The 23560-nt window shown below is 40.4% G+C and overlaps 1 long non-coding RNA gene across 2 annotated transcripts; it reads left to right on the top strand.

Moving 5' to 3' along the window:
* The first annotated feature begins 12152 nt into the window (after window positions 1-12152).
* Window positions 12153-20838, top strand: LOC121899498. Of its 2 annotated transcripts, none has more exons than XR_006096729.1 (3): window positions 12153-12260; window positions 20488-20582; window positions 20712-20838. It is a non-coding gene; the product is annotated as an uncharacterized LOC121899498 (long non-coding RNA). The 2 variants fall into 2 exon arrangements; XR_006096730.1 differs by lacking the exon at window positions 12153-12260 and adding an exon at window positions 19243-19857.
* Window positions 20839-23560: the final 2722 nt, after the last annotated feature.

Here is a 23560-nt window from a genome sequence, read left to right as displayed (position 1 = left end):
CTATTTATTTCTTAAGTAGCTGTGGAGGGACCCATAACTCTATATTCTCACAATCAATAAACATTAACATTTAGTATTTTCCTAATTAAGCATTTAGTGTTTATTATCATTGCCTGGGTGAAATGAGCTTTAAATATCCCATTGCAGCTGGAGCTCTGAATAATGTTTATTTTATTAGTTGCTGTTGTTGACGTCTCCCCTTCACTACACACTGCAGAGTGAAATCTTCAACCAGTGTACTGAGTTTAGTTCAGCTGATGTTACATCAGTTTCAACCGTAACTGAAATTTGTATTAAAAAAAATAATAATAAAACTATTTTTTTTGGTATCATTAACACACAGATGATGGAGTTAAATTAAAAACTAGATCTACATATACATGACAAATCAGGAGACTGTCCTCCCAAGAAAAACGACACAATAGGTCGTGATGTCAGTTGCCTAAAAACGACATATTGTTATGTTTGAGTCTAGCGGCCGTAGTAATTGTGACCTGGAGCTGTGTTGTAGTTCAGATGACGTACATATATGTGGACAGATTTCCTCATTCAGAGGAGGAGGAGGGGTGGATGGAGGCATTAATCCAACAGTGGACTTTGCCACAGGAGACCGATGTTCGTTTCCTGTTTCCAACCACCAAGTCGGGACAGTTTTACATCAGCTCTGCGTGAAAAAACGCAGCTCTACTATTCATTTGAATGGGAGCAGTACTTTGATGCAGTGAGGGTGCCACCACAGAGGGCTCAGCAAAAAACCACAGCGGTCGTCTGGCAAAAAAGTTAAACCGGGTTCAACTTGTGCTGCAACGCAACCCAACGTCATCCGGCAAGGCACTGCGTTAGCCAATCACATACATGCAATGCATGCTCCTGGTGGATTACTTTGTAATGTGAACGCTCTATTCAACTATTTACCTCGCGATCATCACAACAAAACATACAACAGTTGCTGCCGTGATAAATTTCCAGACTTGTAAAATCTTGCCTGTGAGTATTACAAACCGCCTCTGATCAGCCTTTAAATGCATTAATCTGTAGATCCAACTGGACTTCCTGGATTGTATTTCATTGGTTCATTGGGACCTCAAACAACACATCCACACCAATGCAGCCCCTTGTACTGTTTTAATGCAGGGCTGTTTTTGGTCTGAATGCCACCTGACCCTGTGGTTATTATTGTAGCCATGACGACAAAGGTGGCCTAATTTTAAGGAAGTAGTAACTTTAAGCCACACCACATGTTTCTCTAAGTGATCATTTTAATCCAAACCATGATCTTTCCCTAAACCTAACCAGACCTCAACCACAGTGTTGTCACATCATAAAACATCGTTATCAGTGATTTGTAACGGTTCTTGTAACAGACGAATGAAGTTGTCCTGCCGATTGGGGCGCCACATTAGAAAACACTCGTATGTGTCGTTCTGGTGTCATGATATGGTCTCAAAGACGTATTTGGCTGTTTAGTTTGTAGGACTTGTTGCAAATCAGATATACACAACAAGATATATTAATAGAGTAGCTTTGTTTTTTACTGAAGGTACAAAAATACTGAAAACTGCTGACAGTGATGTTTGTACAGGGACATTGTTTCTGGAATTGTAGCTGTTTGAGCACCACAAATTAAATAGTTTTTGGTTGTTTTTGAGGTTTTGCGATATCTACTCCCATTTACTGCCCATACAATCTGCATAGCTGAGACATTGTTATGGGTGAGTGGGAAAATATTTTGTGGGGAGATTTGTCTTGTGATGACCACTTGCAATAATAATGTTGAGTTTAAGACAAGAGGATTCAGGTGAAGCCAGTGTAGCAAACCGATGTTGTTGTGACTCATGAAAAGTAACTTCTGTCACAGAGATACACACTCCTGCCCTTCTATATGATTTGACACAATCAGTGCCTCTGTGGTTGCAATATTTCTCCTTCCTAGAACGCCATATTGATCGATTTACATCATCTACATTTAGTCTATCGATCGTCAGACTTGTGTACTGTTGTCTGATAATAGTTTGTCCATTATTCTGCTTCGCTGCGCTGCTCTGAACAGACAGCTGCTCTCTTGTTGGCCTGAGTTCATTGAATGTTGCTGTTTGTTGTTGCTGAAAAAAAGGACTTTGTGGTTTGTGGAAAGTCGTCAATTTGAAGTGAGAGAAAAAGGAACTCGACTGCATTCCACCATCATTTAGACAGCAGCTATCTTGAAGTCTTTTGACTTTGATAAAGGCAACAACTCATTCATTCAACCACTCTGATGGCTCTTCCCAAGTCATTTTGCAGAAAGTAACTTTTCTTGACTGCAAGAAACACACTTACAGTTTTTTTTTTAAGTTTGTAGTCTTTAATTTCACAGAGATTGAGATTGTTAAATGTCAGCAGCCGTGCAAACGTTTATTGACACACGTGGGTGCAGTGAAATTAAATCAAACAAAGGGTTTTCTATATTCACGTAACAACCAGAGCTTAATAATAATACCAGTCGAGTAAAGTTTAAAATTGGACTATTCTCAGATCCTGTGTGTGTGTGTGTGTGTGTGTTTATATGTGTACTGTGTGTGACGTATGCATGCAGGTTGGGGTTATAAGTGTTATTCTGGCTATATATATACTGTATGTCTCTGTTTATGGCCTGCAGCCCATCCACTGTTTGTTAGTATATCATAAATACAATAACACACAAATAAATAATGCATCATAAAGAGCATTGGGTTTTGCTATTGTGGAACCGTTGCATTATTAAACCAGGTGCTGAAGGTCATTTTGGATGAAAGCACAGGGCTGGACGTGACAGATGAACATTTTACCGTGTTAGTGTCTAAAAATCCTCAGAGGTCAGGTGACATATTGTTCCGGATGACATTTATCAACCTCAAGCTGAAAGAACAAACAATGATAAATGAAAGTACAAGTACAATATGTGTGTGTAGTATTTCTTGAACTTTCATACTGAAATGGCAACCTGGATTTTTATTAACATGGCCTTTATTGTTCCCTAAAAACTTAGAGCAGCTATAATCTATAATATAGTAATAACAATGTATGAAATTACAATTGTGCAATCTTGGAGTCTCGTAGTGATGAACCTACAGAGAATTATCAGAGACTCTGCAGCTCCTCTCGGCTTTACGGAGCTTTATAGTGAGTTTCAGCTCATTGTTTGTCTGTCCGGCTGCGACTTTACTGTTTTGGTTCACTCTCAGCGCTCTCATAGCGTCGTTTTCGGATGAAGCAGGCAGCTGTTTTCAGAGGAACAGCTCTAAAAAGCCACTGTAAACTACCTGCTCATTACAATCAGCAAACAGACACAGTTAGCTGTAGACTAGCTGGTGAACATAGTGGAGCATTTAGCGGCTAAAGAGTTGGTAGAGAGAATAAACAAAGCTACTTTCTTCTGTAGTTTTCTGCAATTTTAACATTTCCAGGGGTCTGTAGCTGCTGCAGCCATTAATGACACACACACACACACACAGAGTCATCCTTCCAGCCTCTTTTCTATACATCTGCATGCTAAAAACAAAACAAACCAATTCACAGTTACTGGCGGCACATCTCTCAGCTTTTGGAGGTGTCGGCAGCTGGTAAGCCTCCGCTGTGAGGAAGGTTTTGTCAGAGAGGATGCGATGAAGTGCCTTTTTCAATGCAGAAACAAACAAAAAAAAAAAAAAAAAGAGAAAAATGAAAAAGCCCGCCTCAGTAGCGACGCTTTTATCCGCCACCTCAGAAAGCTTAATCTCATTTCCACACTTGACTGTGTACGTGGTGAAGTAGTCTGTGCTGTTTCCTGTTGTTCTGCCTCTTCAGAAGTCAACCAGGGAGAAGTTTATGAAGAGGCCGAGCAGGAGGAGAGAGGGGAAGGGGGCAAAAAGAGACAGTTTGCATCTGCGGCGCGCAGCTTTTCTAATAACAACAAAGAAGAAGTTGAGGGGAAGAATTAAGCGTACTGAATAAAGGGACAGGAGCAAAGGAAGGATAAAAGACAAAATGTGTGTGTGTAAAGTTAAACAACTATCAGCGACGACATGTTGCACACACGGTCATACAGACAAAGGAAGTAATCTGTTTCTTTCTACCTTTTGTTTTTACAGGTTGCTGTACAGTTTGTATGTGTTCATGCAGCAACTCTGCCTCCTAGAAATGATGTGTGTGTACCACAAAACTGTTTACCCAACTAGCATTAAAAAACATAACCTCTGCCTGGATTATGTTCAAAGACAACGTCTTTTTGAGTTAATGAAGCAGTATATTTATATATCTCACTGAGTCATTTTGCAGGTCAGAGAAGAGGATGAGGGTGAAATAAATGTTGAACAATGTAAAAACTTGAATTTGAAAGTTTGGTCTCAAAGTTTTTGGAAGCAGCCAGTTCTGAATCTGGAACAACAAAGAACTGTCAAAGCAGATCCATGTTCCCCCGCAGTGTCCAGTCTTCTGCCATGGAAGAGTCTGCAGGTTTTCATTCCAACCAAGCGTTTCAGCTGCTGAGTTCACTAATTAGAAGTCTCTCTCTTTGATTGAAGATAATTAGCGAAATCAGCTGCTGCTGTATTTGGTTTTGATAAAAAAAAAAAAAAACTCTGCAAACATTGTCAGACAGCGCAGCACTGGAGAGCGGCGGCTAAACGCTGAGCTCACAGTAGAACATTTAGCTCAAATCACCATCTGGAAGAGTTAATTTACGTTATTTTGTCGGGTGATGATAACAACAGGCTGTACTGGATAACTGACATATTCTAACTAGAGAGAATATGCACCAAACTAACAAGAAACATGAAAAAGCAGAGTTTGAAACTAAGACTCAGAAATGATGTGAAAGTACTGTGGTGTCCTCCCAGCATGCACTGGAGCAACAGGTTTATGGACATCATATATATGTCCTTATACACTTCATCTATTTCAGTCAGTTTTAGGAGGCGTGCAGGTTTGTTGACCAACCTTCAGATGGTCTTTTGCTGTTCTGATGCTCAGGAAATCTGATATTAGCTGCTGAGTTCTTATGAGAGAAACAATCCTAGTTTTCCCAGCTGTTTTACTTGCCTGTGGCTGTACTTGAATATGACAAGCCTAATTTTCTAATCTTTAATTTTAAATATCAATAGAGCCGATCTCACTGCACAGCTGCTGTCACCGACCTGGAGTTTTTATTTGTTTTGTCAGATGATGTGATCATAAAATAACTATCTGCAGAGCAGCGTTTTGGTAATGACTACTGGTTATTATTTAGTATTTATGAACTGTGATCAAATTTCACACCACCTCTGGCATCTGACGACAGAAACAGAAAAATATGTAAATGAGAACAGCATTTACATATCTTGAATTCAGCTGCATTAAAACACTGAGTTGGTGATCATATAGAGCAGGAGACTGAATAACACGTAGCCTATATGTGTTGAGACAAAGTCAGTAACAAATGAAATACATAATTAAAAGTACATTTTAGGTCAGCTGTCAATAAAAACAGGCATTTCTATAAGTTAAACAAGTTAATATCACACTTAAAAGACGTGAGCTGGTCCAGCAAAAATAGTGCATAAACATAGTTGAGCAGGGAGAAACCTGGTGGACACAAACACCAGCTGGAATGGCGGCGGATCATCTCCAGCAACAGCAGTGGAGCCGGAAGGCGACACAGACGCTTGCTGTGGGTTATAATAGTCATAAGTTTGCATGTCCATTAGCCAATAGTAGACTGAGTCTTCCTACTACGACCTGCGTTCAGCATCTACCGCACGTCAGCAGCAGCTCCAAGGGAGCTCAGAGGACAGCGGCTGTCCAAACTGCCTTCACCAGGCTGACTGACAGCAGAGCAAATTCTTCTGTAAATGTGTGTTTCTGTATTTCTGTCACAAATTTGTATCACTGCCGGTATGAATAGTTTTGATGTGAAATGTTCGCAGGTGAGTATTTTGCATTTTCATGTCATTTATTTGTCATGTCCTCAGTGTGTCTACAGTTGCATCATTCAGTATGTTTTCATTCTTCTTGTTTGTTTTGATTTCTAATCATCATTTTCTCCCAGGTCCACTTCCTGGTTGAGGATGGTGCTCTCATGAACGCGTGCACATGAATGCCACTTTCTCCACCAGGTGTTGGCAATATGGACTGTACGAAGTGGGACTGTGGGACGGAGGAAAGTTTGTATTTTGTTTTCCTAGCATCCTCAGTAAAATTAACTCTAGCCTGAATGGCAGCTTTAATTGTCTGTCACTGAGTTTTCCTTGTTCTGCATTCATGGTATGTATTTTGAAATTGAGAAACAGAAAAAAAGCAGAGACTGAACCAAGTTCCTGGACTTCTGTGATCTTTTCTGGTCCTCCAAACCTCACAGACCTGCCTGCAAACATCCTGATCAACAGAGTTGCAGATATCTAACCTACACGCCCCCTAGCGGCTGGGTGCAGTATAGATCTTAAATCCTGCCCCTCCATGTTAGCAGATGGGACATGAGCCAAACTAAAAAATCAAAGTGCACGTCAAATAAGTTTCCTAAAGATGGTGTCTGTCATTTAAGTAGTTCTTATCACGCTGATGTATGTTCAAGTGCTCATTTTTCAGATTTTTTTTTTATTTTATTAGTTATCTGATGACATAAAAAGTGGGTGTGACATCACGATTGACAGCTGTGATTGGCAGCAGCCGTCTAACCTCCGTCAGATGTGGCAGATGAGCTGAGTGACCGCAGCAGTTTCTGATGGAAGATGCAAATATACATTTTCAATTGTGATTCACTACCAGCTGCTAATTACTGACTGGTTTGAGCTGGTTCTAACTCAGTGTGAACATGTAGTTTTGGGACACTTGCTGAAATGACAGATCCTGTTTTTTTTCTCAGGAGGACAGTCTTCCTGTTTCATTTCCTGCACCACTGTCACTCTGACAGTACATTCACTCTACTTGGTGACTGAGGTGACTGAACACAGTAGACAGAGGAGCTCTATACAGCTGTCCTGAATCCAAGGCTCAGTTCTGACTTTCATAAGAGAATAAAAAGCCTTCAGAAGATAAAACACCTTTTTTTCTCAGATGTAACACAAGATAAAACATTCCCTTTCATTTCTCTGTCTGTTTTTACTCTTTTATACTGCAATACACATTGCACATTGGCAAGATGTGTGTGTGGGTGTCTGTGTTTTCTTGATGAGGTAAAATGATGCCATTAAAGAGGAGGGTGTTTGTGTTTTTTTTTTTACAGGGTGTAAACAGTGCCAGAAAGGTCTGGGAAGGTTTTTCAGAAGCTTTGGACTGATTCACACATAAATCTCAAAGTATACATTCATTAAATGTTCACAAGCTGCAGTCTGGAGCTCCCTCCAGCTGATTTACTTGCTCATCAAATCTGAAGCAGACACCCACAGCCCTAAAACGGCACAAAAACAAGACAACAATACAGAAAACCAAGAGATGAACATATGGAGGTATGTCACAGAGGAGCTACGAAAAGAGTTTGAATTATTTTGAAGTAGAGGGAAATTTCTAATGCACTATTTCAAATGCAGATTTACAGACTGATTACCAAAACAATGTTTGATTCATATGTCAACATTACTTTAGAAGTTTGCCTGCTGGAGCATCTTTGGGCTCCTTGGAGAGTTTCACAGACAAAAAAGTGAGAACTGTAACAGCCAAACCACTGTTACCACTGTAATGAGAGGCTGGGAAGATGCAGGATGGTATGTGATATATCTTATATCAATGTCACCTGCTGTTTCTGAATACAGCAAATACATAACTGTAGATTTCTCAGTCCAGCTCTTAGTGTCTGGCAGTGGTGGAAGGAGTAAACAATGTAAAAATACTTCATTACATGTAAAAGTCCTGCATTTAAAATTCTAAAAGTATTACTAGCTAAATATATTTAAAGTTGCAATACACAACATTCAGCCACTAGATGTCACACTATAGCACCAACATGTCAGACCAATTCTGTTACTACTGTTTTCAGGAACATATTTTAGCGTACTGTTTAGCTGTAATTCAAGAACATTTGTGACACGGCCGCCATCTTGGAAACTGATGTGGAGGACACGGAGAGACTCACATGCACATGTGGCCGGTGCGCCTACCAAAACCACCTACCAAGTACACACTGATTTTTTGTAGAGGGCCACAAAAACCTTTTACTATCATGCAAAACATTGTTGATCATCATTTTTCTCATACAATAAATTCATTTGATGGGTGGCTGGAGGGGTCAGCACATGTTTCCAAGTGGCCATATATTGACTCATCTTTTGTCTTTTGTCATGACAAAACATTACAGAATGCTAGTATGTATGATACAGAAATTGCAAACCATGCTGAACTGAATTCTATTTGAAATATTTGAAATAAAGTGAATCTTGCCAATACAAAAATTACTGACGAGCTGAATTATATACAAAAAAACTATAGAATGTGTATAAATAAAAGGATATGGGGTAACTTTACACTAAAAAATATATAAAAAAGGTGTATAGAAAAAGAAATAGGGAGTAACTATACAGTATACATATATATATATATGTGTGTGTGTGTGTGTGTGATGTGTGGTGTAGTGTGTCTGTGGTATGATGTCTGAGGTGTGGTTTGTGTGTGATGTGCTGTGGTGTGTGTGTGGTGTGTGTGTGTTGTGTGGTATGGTGTGTGTGATGTGTGTGAGTGTGGTGTGGTGTGTGTGTGTTTTGCGTTGCGTCTGTGGTGTGGTTTGTGTGGGTGTGGTTTGGTGTGTGTGTGTTTTGTATTGTGCTGTGGTCTGTGTGTGTGTGTGTGTGTGTGTGTGTGTGTGTGTAAAAGATGTGCTGCTGTCTGTCTCAGGTTGCATAAAAATGACAGACTGCAGCCAATGACAGATCCAAGGCAGTCCTGGTGTTCTGATCAGGGGCCATTGTCTACAGTCCTTTCTGTGTGTGCCAGTGTTGAAACAGCCTCTCTGTGCAGCACATCACATGGCACACAGCCAACTGGTGTTTTCCGGTGACAGAGCGTACAGTCCCTTCTGCCTATAGTGTCTGTATTCCATTTCGGCATATCAAGTCCCTCTGCAAAGTACTGTAACTTGAGTGAAGCTGCTGAGTTAGGGGGTACAGTGTTTCACTTGCTAGAAGCTTGAGACATTGACTGAGAGCCATGATCTGCAAGCTCCTCTAAGGGGGCTTGCCAGAATTCCTTCTGTATCACAGCAGATTCCCTCTAGGTTTGTTGATTGAGAACCATTGAACCACTGAAGGCCTTGTGGACCTGATCTCAGACAATGAAGCTCCATGAGGGACATCACTGAGTCATAACTGTTCCCAGAGCCAGATGACTTGCCCTCATACACATAAAGGTTCCATGTGTAGCCACAATTGAAATCAGCCAGTACAGTTTGTAACCCCACATAGAAGGCTTGGCTGGGATGTACTGTCTGAGATCTTTGCCTTTGATGCTACCGTTCATTCATCAATTGAAATGTGCTGACCGGGTTGGAAGTGTGACTTTCATGATTCAACAATGTGCTTGTAGAGGGGCTTTATCTTGTGTCCCCCTCTTGCCATCATTTTCCTCATCAGCTTTGATGTCACTTATGTGCAGAGCACAGCAAATGGTGAGGAATTAGTCCCTTGACATGACAGAGGAGGGGAATGGGAGACTGTAGAGTCGGGATCCTTTCCAGAAGTCCACCAGCATAGAGCACTTCACCAAGCCCATGTAAATCACCATAGCAATGAAGGACAACATGTTATTGATGATGATGTTGCACCATGTTCCTCTTTTCCCTTCTTGTTTTTTCACACTATATGCATTGGTGTTTGACAATAAAGTCCTGAGCACAGCATCTGTAAAAAAAACAGTCTAAAGAATTGCAGTGAACAACCCTGGTCCCCTACTGCAGTCCAGGCTGTCTTACTGGCATGAAGACCAGTGGAGCAGGCTAAACATCCTCATCATCCACAGTATGTCACTGCTGTCCCGCTGTGTGTGTGGAGAGGGGGGGGGGGGAGCACGAGGACAGCCTGATGCTCTGGCTGTCCTACCTCTGCCCTGAGCACCTCTGGCAGCACGGGAACGTGAACATCCAGCGGTTGGTGTGCTGGAAGCAACATCCCCCGATCCAGTGGGGATGTTAGACGACCCAGCAGGGGAGGCGGCACTGGTGGCTGCAGAAGAGGAGCGTTGCTGCTTCGGCCTACTGTCAGGCTCCCAGTCTAAACCATTATCTTCAGTTGATGACCTACAAAACGCGATGTAATGCCCAGTTGTTAGCAAAATATCCCCAATCGGTCATTCACAAGTAATATAAGTGTAATGTAATGTCAAAGGTAGGGAGTCACCACTTTTTTTTCCTCTCTTTTGTTTACCATGCCGGTAAATCTGAATGAATTACACTTAGGTGTGATGTGTAACATGTCCATATTGGCAAAAGTTTTAAACAATCTTTACGCGTGATGCTAAGAACTGGTTTAAGCGAGTCGCCAGCGACCTGGTGGATTTTAAAACACTAGTAATAAAGGCACTTACAGTGACTGTGCTGAGGTCTGAGTTAGTGTTCAGTCAAATGCTTCGGGAAACAGGTGAGCTTGAAGTCTGGATGTAAATGTATCTACAGATAGGGCCTGTCTCAAAATTTCAGGAAGCTGATTCCAGTGGTAGGCAGCTTTATACTTAGTGATGACCTGAGGGACACCTGATGATCTGAGGGTGCTAGTATGTTCAGAAGGAATTAACAATTGAGAGATTGTTGATTGATTGATTGAGAGTATTTAAAATGGATTGTAAAACTGATTGGAAACAATGCAAGGTTTTAAGAATAGATGTGATGTGTTTGGCTTTTTTTGTTCTAGTGAACACCCTTTTGTAGCATTCTGGATGAGTTGTAGAAAGGCTGCCGAAAGGCTTATTCACACAAGCGTGTGTGTGTGTGTGTGCGTCTGTGTGGGAGGGGGTATCTGTTGGCTAGGGATGAACTAAATCCCTCCTGGCGGCCTTTGCTCGGCTTTGCTCAGCAGTAAAGGAGTGACTCAGCTGACAACAGAACATTTGCGAGCAGCTCTGCCGCTCAACAAAGAATCTCTGCTCAGTCACAACACAAAGTCTCACTGCTTCACACACATTCACACACACACACATCAAGCAGCACAGGACAGGACAGGACAAGTGCTCCAAAATATGTGTACGTTCTGTTAAGAGTGGCACTTCAAGGGATGCAAAGACTTCGACTGAGCTCTGTTTTGGTTTATTCTGATCTCTGCTGCACACATCGCCGCTACTCATCTGTAGTCAGCAACGTCTTCATCTTCGTCTTTCATCTCCTCTCTGCTGATTCCTCCCTCTGTCCTCTCCGGGTTGTTTACAATGTCAGCGATGTAAGACTTCACAACTACAAAATGCAACTTTTGATCTTTAGGCAGCTAAGTGTATTGTTAGTCCTGCCCTCCCCTTCCTTGTGGGCTGAGCAGGTTTTCTGTAACAACACTTGTCACTTATCTTCCTGTGCTGTCTTCGCGAGGTAATCTGGCACCGTTCACATGCTCTCCAGAAAAACACAGCAAATTGGCTGTGAGCATATGAGCTGTGCAGCAGTACACAGCCAGCTCCTCTGTCACTGCTCATTCAGCCCTTTCTTCTCCTCAAGATGGTACCAGCCAGGAAAATCAACTCTGATGGTTATTGTGGGTTTGAACAGATGTTTTTTTTTTTCTGCCACACATTCATTTTTCCTGTACCGCCGCCGTGCCATCTGTGCTTTGGCTACTAGCTTCAAGTTAAAAGACACACTATCACACACATGCTGACCATGCCCGTAAGACACCTCTGGTCAAATGTTTTAGAACACCTCTATTTTCCCAGTTTTTATTGAAATTTAAGCAGTTTAATGTCCCAGTGTACTCAACAAATAAACAATTGCATATAAAAGATTCCACGATTTCTCTTTGTTTGACAAAATTTAATCTAAAATTTATACTCAAAGTCATAGGCGCCTGAGCAATGGAGCAAGTGGAGCAAATGCTCATCATACAGTCCCCACAATCAAATAAAAAATCAAATAAGAACTGGAAAAATGGGGGTGTTCTATAACTTTTGACCGGTGCTGTAATTTTGAAAATAGTAATATTAATAGGGGAAAAAATGTAGACAGTAGATAGTGAAATAATAATAAAAAAAGATAAGGTGTGTCTTATCTCCTCTGGCATGTCATCTCAAGTGGAAAATGATGTCAGTGGCCCAGTCTCTTCTGGTTTGTCAATGTGACCGCTCATAAGGACCTACTGGATGATCTCTGACTGCCATCAGGCTCATATGAGGTTAGAATATAAAAACACTAAAAGTCATCATTAAAATCAACTCTACATTACATAGCATTTTCTTGTAAGTTCTTGGAAAATAAATGCTAGAAACTTTGTGAAGCTTTAAGGTAAGCAGTATCTCATGCACGTGCACAGATGCACAAAAACGTGGTGATGCAAGACGCCTTACCTGCCAATGGTTTCACTGATCAACAGGTGACAGTAAAGTAATGCACCAAGAAAGGAAGCAATGCATCAGTAAAAGGCAGTGATGAAGAGGACTGCTAGTCAATGCTAACAATGCTGGATTCAATATATTCAAAAAAAATGGGCTTTGCATGTTTGTTAAGCTTTAAGGATACCCACAATACATCTCAGTTCTGCAATGTGACGTGAAATTGGAGGACAGTGACCCCAAGTTGTGAAGAAATAAGAATGTGATCCGCAGTCCTCCCTTAACAAGGGAGTCCTGCAGACTGTTAACTTTCACTTTGATGTCGGAATCGAAATAGATTTTGATATCATCTGCACATAAATAGAGACTGCTATTGTCTCTGTGAGCTGTGTGACTTAATAAGAGGGTGTGAATAGAAAATAATGAAGGACTGATCCCTGGGATATCTCATAACTCAAAGCAAAAAACAAAGCTTCTTTTGGAGAGAAAACACAATATTTTAGACATTATTAAAGTCTCATGATCAGCAAAAGTCACAGTAAGTTCCAAAATAAGGAAAATACAGGAGTGAACACTGTCAGATGCTTTCATTAAGAACTGTAAGAAGATCATCTCTATCTCTATTGCTTGTCTGTAAGATACAATTATGGATAGATTCATGTACAGACATCTTGAATGGATGGGTTGAAAATCCTGAATGTGTTTTTGCTGGCACCATGCAGCTGAGTCTCATTCAGAATGTCCAAGCTATCGAATAAAACACACATATGAAAGACTCACTATCCCTCTCGGCTCTCGCTTTCTAACTTCTTTTCTCCTTTAACACTACGGCAGCACTTGTTTCTTCTCTTCCCATTTCATTTTCTAATCATCTTTCTTTCTTTGTTCTCTCTCTTTCTGCTCTCTTCTTACGTATCCTGTGCCTACTCTTTATTTTTACCCCCTGCTTTGTTCTTAGTCTCCTGTCTCCTCTGATCTTCTCCCGCCTCCCAACTTTCCTCCTTTACCTGTAAAACGAACAAATGAATATTTCAGAGACAAGTGGTGTGTGTATGTGTGTAGCTGACTAACGCTGTGGCCTCCCATGATGCCACTTGCTGCAACACGAAAGCGTTCAACACGGAAAACACAAAGATGCTGCTGGCAGCTGAGGAAGGAAGGAAGGAGGAGCAGAAAGAAAAGAAGAAAAGATGGGGGAAGAGAGAAGAGAAAGGAGGCTGTGGACTTCTGTATTTTACTTTAAATATTTTATGAGGACAACAATTAATAGTGGATCTTTAAGAAAAATATCAGTGCTCTTTCCTTCTTTGTTGCCTCCATGTCTGAACTGTACCTAAATCCGGCAGCAGACTGAGCTAGAAGAAGTTAGCCCAGACACCCTTCTGCCTAATTATGTCCTGCAGCTCTTCCTGGGATTCCTGAGGCGTTTTCAGGCCAGATGGTATATAAAATCCCTCCATTGTGTCCTGGGTCGCCCAATCTCATTCAGTGGTTTCACTGGAGCCAGTTTGAAACCCATAGTTGCAGCTTATGGTTGCCGCCATCTTTTCTGTTTGGAGCCAGGACCTTCCAAAGTGTGCAGGGTGTTTCCTTTCACGCTCTGGAAACACACCCCGCTACCTTAGAAGCAAGCTAATGCTAGCTTACCGAGAACACCAAGTGCTGCACAGTTGGACTAACATTAGCTATTTTAGATCAGTTGTGCTAATCAGGGCGGGTATTGTAGTCCTGGTGAGCTAACTGTCAATCATAGCTGTCATCAAAGCTACTACAAGTCCTCAAATCAATAATTTCTGAAATGACCACCAGCAAACTTATTAGAGGGCATGAATTTAGAGATTGAGACCATAATGACTCTGATGATTGATTTAGTATTTCTAGAGAAAAGTTGAGGCTTTTTGAATGGGAGTCAGTTGGAGCATCTAGTGACTCTCAGTGGCACTTTAACATAATCCTGCATTGGCCTCAGCCTCAAGCCGTGGTAGTTGCTGCTTGCTTGTAATGTCCACATCACCCCATATGCCCACAGTACCCCTTCACAAGAAACCCTGGCGGACACATTGCTTCGATCAGACTACACAACATTTAGATTTTTCAGGATGGTCACTATATCAGATGCCTGCTGCGACTTGCCGTGGAGACATCCAACTACATGTAGACCATGATCAACTATGGCTTGTGGTCTTTCACAACCTAAAGGTGATCAAATATCGTTGTCAAACTTGGTGAGATGAGGCAAAAACGTCCGATATGCTAATCATTCATTAATGTCTCCAACACCCCTGCATACGTGAGTCAACTCTAGCAAAATACATTAACCAAAGTAATATTAATCCCAGTGCATAAAAACACAGTGCAGCACAGTAATCCAAACCTCTCCACTTTGTTTTACTGCGAGCTGTGCTGCTATCTCAGCAGACACACAGCCAACACAAGTAGGATTTATGGATAATTTGACATTTTATTATGTTTATCATGGGCAATGAAATCATCTCTGTTGTAAGAAGGACACACACAAATGTCTGCACACACACAATTAATGAAACAAACTTTTTTTTTTTCTCCTCTGTATATCAGCAGCAGTGAAAGTCATTACAATGATTAGTTTGACACACAGACAAAGGGGCACACACATGTAGCGATGCTTTGACGTTATTCTGCTTATCAGTGATTCTGAAAGCTTTTGCTATAAATAAGGGACACATTCAAAACAAATGCATGCATTAACATAGAAAAGGGCATAACTCGCAAGTGAATATGAATGCATTAAGACAGGAAACACACACACACACATACGCACAGCAGCCTGCGAGCAGAGTGAAGAGGGTGAAGTGGTGTTCCTGATTGTGCTGCATGAAATTAATAACCTTGCATTTATTAATCTCTGTGTTGTCACGGAGCTCAAATTGAAGGGAGGTTTTTTCCTGCAGCTTCGGTACCAAAACTTCTGGGAAACTGATTTCTCATGAAAAAATAGTTTGTTAGGACTATCAGTTGAAACCGAAACTAAACGTTGGACAGCTAGAAACGAAGCAGAAGAAACAAGGTTTCTTATGCTGTTACACAAGTCAAAACACACTGGTTTCATAATTATGTTGTTCTTTATATTACAAGTATTGCAGGAGTTTTGACCTCTTCAGACTTCTTTCCTTCTCCATACACCTTGGAAGTAGGTTGAAAAACACACAGAAACCCACCTGAACTATATTGGTTTCCTGGGAATTGTTTGGTTTATTTTGTTACTTTTTACAGACATGTTTGCAGATGCTGTGACTGTTTCGAGGCACCTTGTGACCCTATGTCCCTACTGTATGTACACCATATATGATGCACAGTTTTACTCTTTCACTGTTTCAAGATTCCCCCATAACACCTCAAAGGTCTACACATGGATGTATTAAGGAGAAATGGATCAAGATGGCGTCCATTTATTCCTATTAAAGTTGCTCAATGGCGCTTGAAGCCAAAAAAAAAAGTCTGTCATGTTTTGCAGGCTTCCTCACATGTTTGCATTGTTGGGCCCATAGAGCATGCTCAGTAGAGTCCTTCTCCAGCTGAGACGGTTCAGAGCATAGGTGTCCAAGACTTCCGTAACTGGCTGAGCTGGCAGACTTCTGGTCAGTTCTTTGCTTACTTGAATGGGATAAAGTAATTTAATCATGCAGCTCTTCTAGACCAAATGGATTAAATTCTGATAATAAAATGAGTTACTTCACAGGGGTTGTGATAGAAGTTGCGATTACACGGTGTGGCCACTATGTCAAAAAGCTTCACAGCCTGGCGCACATCCTGGGGGCTTGAGTCTATAGAAGCCCACCTGGTGGGAAACCTGTAGCAATATGCTGGGGACACAGGCCGTTCTTGTAACAGTGTCAAGGTCCCTCTTTGAGCTCTGTCCTCACTGTCCCCATGACAAAAATACACAGACATGCCAATCTATAGTTTCCCTGTTTCAGGATGCCCAATAACCACTCTTTACTTTGACCCTCTCAGGTGACTTTAAAATCACATTGAATAAGTATGGGAACAAAAATGTACAAAAATGTATACCAGCTGCACAAAAATATCGTTATGATGTGTTCTGGTAGAAGTACTACAATTTTAGGTTAAAAGAATGTCATTCAGGTTGTTTTCAAATGTCAAAATGGGTCAAATTTGACCTGAACAGCTTGTAAGGGTTACATGGGTGCAATCAGTAATATTTTCCTTTCTCTTTCCACAAAATGATCGCCAGCTCTGTTTTTGAATGCTATAATCTCCCAGGCCCACTGAACTACCCACAGCGAGCTATACACAAAGTCTTGTTTTTACACAACCTAGTTAAAAGGTTAGACTCACTTTTTTTTTCAGCTAGTTTTTGAAGATGTCCTCAACCCCTGTTCTGTGCAAAATGTATTCCATGTTTATTTATATGAGGCTTCAGCAGTCTGAGTTTTATATTTCTGTGCTAAGCTGCAGTAACACAAAGAGAGAATTTTGGACTAGAAAGACACTAAGGTTGGAAGGCAACCACTTTATTTGACTGACACAAAGGACACAGCACTTCCTGCACTGGTGCTGAATGTTGTCCTTGGATGTAAACTGTGAGGTGGCTTCTTCTTATTTAGCGTGACAGTTGTTTGGGTAGTGTGTCTCGTGCCAAAAAGTGTTTGCAACCCTGAACAATGTCACACAAGCACACAGAATATATGAAATGCACCAAACACATGCACTCACTTATACATGCAGACATAATGTACACTGACTCACTGAAGCAAACTCATACTTGCTGCAGGATAAATCAGCACAGACGTGCTGCACACACACACACGCGCGATCATGAGCACTAACACTGTACACTGCATTTAATTCAGGCTCTTTGTGTTCGTTCTGGCAGATATAGTAACTGCTGTGAGTGAACATTTCACTAATGCAGAAGATGCCTCTTTTCAACAGATGTCAAGCACTCAGTGGAGGATAAACATGTCGCTGCATACAGTCACTGGATGTAAAGTGTGAAATAAGGTTTAAAATAGGCTGCGTGAAAGGAGGTGTTATGCTGCTGAATGTGAAACAAATAGCGTTGTTGTTTAAAACCCTGAACAGAAGAACAGAGTGAACAGATGCTGCTACTTTTTTCTTTCTGAGCTGACGTGAGAAGGGAAAACTGCAACACTAGATTTACATTTTTCAAGTCTGTAAGGTGTCAAAATGAACACTTGGCAAAGAGGGTTTTCTTGCCATAATCATTCCCTCTGTTCATACTGACCATTAGAAGATCCCTTCATAAAGCACTTACAATGGAAGTGATGGGGGACAAAATCCACAGTCCTCCTTCTGTGCAAAAATGTATTTAAACGTTTATTTGAAGCTAATATGAAGCTTCAGCGTCCAAATGAGTCAAATCAAGTAGATATCTTTCAACATTACAGTCTTTTTAGTGCCAAAGTCCCTCTTTTTGTTACTATACTTCCACCGCAGCTCAACAGGGAAACACTGTATGAGGAAACACAAAGAGGGAATTTGATGCTAAAAAGACTGTAAATGACTAACTCAGACTGCTGAAGCCTCATATAAGCTTCAGATCAACTTTTAAATGACTGTGTGGACACACTGTGGATTTTGGCCTCCATCACTTAAATTGAAAGCACATTTGAAGGATCTTTTAATATCCAGTATGAACAGGAGGAATGATTACAGCGAGGAAAACCTCTTTAACTGTTCATATGAATACCTGATTGTTATTGTAAGACACACTTGAAAAATTGTGAACCTATCCTTTAAACTCTGTATGTAAATGTCAACTGAGGAATTACCATGGTAACACCATGTTAAGATATTGATTTCAGTGTTGTAAACACAGCTGTGGTCAGTAATATTGACATACATATCTGTCAACTCAAATCTAATCTTACACTTGGAATTAAGTGAAATGAAATAACACTAGAGAATAATGTATTTTCCTTTTTTGTCTTAAAACTGTTGAAAACCTGCATGTGTCTTTGATGTGTTGTGAGAATAGTCAGTAAGCAGAGGATTTGTTTATTGAAATGTTATATTCTTCAGGCTCAGATAGAAGTGTAATCAGAAAGCAGATTGCTCCTGTTTTTTGTGTAAGCTGAAAACACCATTGTGATCAATGTCATGTCCTTGTAGTCATGACTATCCATTCAGATCGTGTGGGTGTAGAGAGCTATTTCGAGTAATGGTTTTAAATTGGGGTGTATATAATAGCAGTCGTGATGCATATTGTCTGTTGTCTGTTGAAAAGATATTCTTAAACCACATAGAGTTTTCATCCAAAAGAAAAGGTATTTTTATCATTTAGTCTATAAAAGGCTCATCACAGGTTCTCACATGAAGAGGATGTGTTCAGAAATCTTGTTTTGTTTGACCAAAGGTCCACAATCCAAAGATATTCAGTTTACAATGATATAAAACAGGGTAACAGATTCTAGTGCTCTGATATTTGCTAGTTAACACCAAAAAACTCTTGCGGTGCATTCCCACACAGGAAACTGATGATGAATGTCTTTCAACCTTCTACCAAAGGGACCCTGTTTGTCACCAAGCCAGTGAGTCCATTCAATGAACCGAGAGGTGTTTCTTCTAAGTCTCCAAATAGCAGACTTGTATATCACTGATGATGGTGGTGCCTGGACCCACATGCATGACTGCTGTTGGTACAAGTTGCTCCTGTCTGCTTCTCTTTACAAGTTGTAGGTGTGGATGTCACTGCTCATCCTACTGTGCCAAACACCCACTTCCTTCGTCTCCAAGTTGTGGCTGCCCTCCCTCAGCCGTACTGTAATAAGAGTTACAGTAAATGACATCACATGGCTGATCTGCAAAGATCTTTGACAAAAAAAAGATAAAGCAAGTGGCAAAGAAAAAGTTAAGAAATGTCTTTCATATTAATATTTACACAGTGACAACTGCATGCTTAGTATGCCTGCAACGGATCAAAAATGTATATTAGATTTAACAAATAGAGGCAACAGGTCGGCCTTGGCAAATGTGGCACAGAGTCAGCTGCCCCACAGCAGAAAAGAGTTGATCTATTTGCCAACTACTGTTGTCATCATTTGCTCATAATTGGCAGAAGTTAGTATTTCTTTTAAAGAGGAGAGCAACTGCAGTCACAATGAACAATCCTCAACAGCACAAAGTTCGCCTTTCAAAGAAAAACTGGAGAATGTCCTTGTTGTTTGCAAAAAAAGATGTCTATATTAAAGCGATTAGCACCAATATATCAGAACTTGCTAAGAACAGAAAAGGACACTATTTACTGCCTAATGTCCACCTTATTACTAAAACACCAGATATGAGGACTATCAGGTTTGCAGTGAGCTGTAAGTTCTGCTGTCAGACCACCAACTACGCATCTCCAAAAATACCATCTTATAAGCCCCTGAGTTTGAGGACTTATCTTTATCCAAAGTGGAGCATGTAATCATTAAGGTAATACACAAAAGCCTTTGTGATGTTTTTAGTGAATATTCTGTGGTGACAGAGACAACTCTGAGCTGTCACCCCTTAACTCACCTCATATTTATGATGGAAGCTGCTTTCGTCAGTAAGAGCAAATTCTCTGGTATCTCCAACCATTTGCTCACTTCTTCTTGTATTCCCACTCATAGCACTCCTGCAAACTTCTCTTAAAGTTTCAGTTTAAAGTTTTTCTGAAGCCATTTTATGAGCCTTGCTGTAGTCCTCTTAGTGGTGTTCCTAATATTTTGTCAACTCCATCAACATACATGAGAGGGACAAAATATTAGGAACACTCTTCAATGTAATGCACTTCAGTACATCACCACCACTCACTACGACCTCAATAATAAACATAAAGTAGAATTATCACCTTTCTGACAAAGCCAACAAAAAACTGAAAATGTATAAGCTTCATAAATGTGGAATTTATGGCAGAGTTGTTGTATTGGATTGCATTAGATTGCATAGGTGTACCTAATGAAGTGGCCGATGAGTGTACACTTCCTGTGTGAGGGATGCCGGCCAAATGAGTGTGTATGTAGGTCCTTCAACGTTTGGCAAGCCGGTGACTTGAGGCTGCTCTTTGATTGGTTGCTTCAGATTTTTCACAGGGGTGCAGAGAGCTCCACTCAGCAGCTTGTGAGTTGGCCAGTACGGCAGGAGAGACCAGTTCAAGTTGAAGTGCAGAGTTTCAGGTTGGAACAGCCACCAAAATGGCTTTTGACAATTACATTCAGACTTGTGTTTGTGTATTATTATTTCTCCTCAGTTCAAGACACACAGCAGATATAACTGTCTCAATGTCCTATTTTTTTCTGTGACAGCCTTAAAACTGAAAGCTGAAACTGCAGAACAGTCACCTTATCAGAAACCTACAGCGTCCCAGGAGGCATTGGTAGCAGAACTTACAAAGTCTTCAGATGACTACAGCTCAAATGCTTAAGATACATCAGAGTCTTTGCCAAAGAAAAGAAGAAGGACAAATAGAAGAAACAAAAAAAGAAGAAATAAAAGAAATCACAGGCTGGTGATTTCAGAGGAGGATGTTGAAAAAACAGAAAATGTGTTTGAAAAGTTGTGAAGTGACAGGTGTACAGTATATGTGTAATTCTGAAACATGTCACATGATTTAATACAAACTCTGAATTAAAGCTATTTGATTGAATAGTTTAGTTAAGGTTAAAATGACTGTAAGTCAGTGCTATGGCCTTAAATGTAATTTAGCTGCATGTATTGATGTTGGTGGCAGTGTGATGTATGTCTATAACTCCTTTTTTATCTAACTATTGATACATGCATACAACTATTAGTGCATTTATTTCAGTAAGAACCCCTGAAGAGTCTATCTTGTGATACAACAAAGTCCTCGACCTTGTCAAAGGTGGCTCTACAAAGGCAGATGCCTACAGCAGCATGAGGGTGGACAGAAACACAATCGTCAATCAAGCATTGATTGCGGAGCTGGCAGCAGTCAGTCCTGAGATGTGCAGGCTTGTGAGAGCTTCTTTCAAAAAAGGTGATAGCCTCCAAAAGTTTGCTGACAAACGTGCGGCTCAGGAAATTTGGGAGCCAAATGCTGGCCTCATCATTGTCATGAAACAAGCCAATGACCTGCTAGATATTGTGAAAAAATGAAGGTGTTACATTTGTCCTGTTGACAGTGTGGCATGGCTACATTTTTTTTAATGTTTTGTAGCTTATATGTTTTGATGTTTAGTTTAGTTTCACTGCTCTATAGTACAGCTCAGCCCATAAGCTAGGTTTTTTTTCCTTTGGTGAGAGCGTCTGTTTGGATGCTGTTGAACAAAACAAATGTTAAATAAATGGCTTTTACAAATTCCAATGATGATCACCATTGACATTTTTGAATGTGGGATGCAAGCTTCAAACTCATAGTTAGTTTTATTGTTAGTTATTGGCTGTACTGACTTTATTTTTGTCGCTACTGGCTATTGTCTAAAAGGGAAATCATGATCAGCATGTTTTAATAAATCATTAACTAATGATTTGCGACGATATTATGTTATTTCAAGAAAGAGAAAGAATTCACACAGTGCTGCTTCATGTTGCTGGGTGAGCCAGATGTGCAAGAAAGACCAGAAGGTAATCCATGTGTGTACTATTTTGAATTCTGCAGGAGCAAATAAACATGTCCTATCAACGCTAATTAATATTCCATCAATAAACTAAGATGATCCGTTGAATCATTTTGGTACTAAACTCAAAAAACTTACTCAGATCTTTTCTGTTGTCACTGAATTTGATCTGGAAAGCAGATTTTGCTTTATGACCTTAATGTATCTATAAAAAGAAAGAGTCTATTATAATGTGCAGTACTTTGCACACGTAGTAGGTGTGCATGAACTGTATGTCATATGGAAATATTGCAAATGAATATCTGTTCGCACAAAGGTTCTGGATTATTAAACCAGCTTTAAGTGTGTCTCCAGGGACTCATTTCACTTATTGCATATTCCCTCAGGTACAGTTATATGTGCGTATAACCACAGAGTGTATAGCAGTAGATAATGTGTCCCTGTGTGTCCATGCATTTATGCCTTTTAGTATGTTTCATTCTCAGGAAGAAAAAGCCAATTAAAGTGATGGTTTAGAGGAAGAGAAGCAGGATGAGATGATGGAATAAAAACAAATCTAAAACATATTCAGTGTGTGACTGTATGTTGCTTATATCTGTCCCTTATTTTCACTTCTGTCCCTTCTTTATTGTTCTGCATCAACAAGCGTCACCAAATCCCAGAGCAACTCATTTTTTATTTAGTTTTGCTGGAGAGAGACTGCATTGTCTTAAAAGACTGGACTAGAAAAAAGTAAAAAAAAAAAAGATTTCCAAAGAAGTCTCTATCAAAACATGTTTCTACAACATCCTCTGAAGTTGTTGGATATCTGAAATAAAACCCCCTCATGCAGTCTTAAAGGACACGACAGGACAGTTTGGTTGAGATGGGAACAAGACTTTTCAACTACTCTGCCAACCCGCAGTAACATGTCCTCTGCTGTACCTACAAGGTTGTCTGAATCCCCGAGGCCCCGTCCTGAAACACAGATCCCCACATTTTCCTCTTTCAAGTTCTCACCAGAATTCAAAATTACAGGACCACAGTTCTGCTGCTGCTGGCAGAATTTATAGCCATAATCCATGTTTTTTTTAAACGCGATATACTATTCTTTTTGTGTTTTTTTTCTGTTATTTTTATACTGTTATGATGTTGGATGTTAAATATGGTCAAAGTTCCCAAACTTGAGGTGAACGTGCTCCCTGCAAGTCAAAAGTCAGGGCTTTGACCTGCTCTAAATGCTTCATTTGCAAAGTTTCCCTTTACTTCCTCCTTGATTGTTTGCACTTGCTCACAAATGACTGTCTGTTCTATAGCATTTATTGCTAAAGTTGTTCTATATGTTGTTTGCGTTGTCCACTCGCATATTTCAGATCTTATTCAACATGTATGTTTCTATTTGGAGTAAAGAAGGAAAAGAAGTGAAATCCTGCTACTACAGTTTGTTTACGTAGCCTCCGGAGTCGGAGGAAGCTTCCTGAAGCTGACCAATCAGAACAGAGTGGGCTCATCAGGAGGCGGGCCTTAAAGAGACAGGAGCTAAAACAGCCTGTTTCAGACAGAGGCTGAACTGAGGGGCTGCATAAAGGACCAGCAGA

Source organism: Thunnus maccoyii, chromosome 6, assembly GCF_910596095.1.
Source record: "Thunnus maccoyii chromosome 6, fThuMac1.1, whole genome shotgun sequence".
Lineage (NCBI taxonomy): Eukaryota > Metazoa > Chordata > Actinopteri > Scombriformes > Scombridae > Thunnus > Thunnus maccoyii.
Note: the sequence above shows the minus strand (reverse complement) of the source record. Positions and strands in the feature narration are given on the sequence as shown.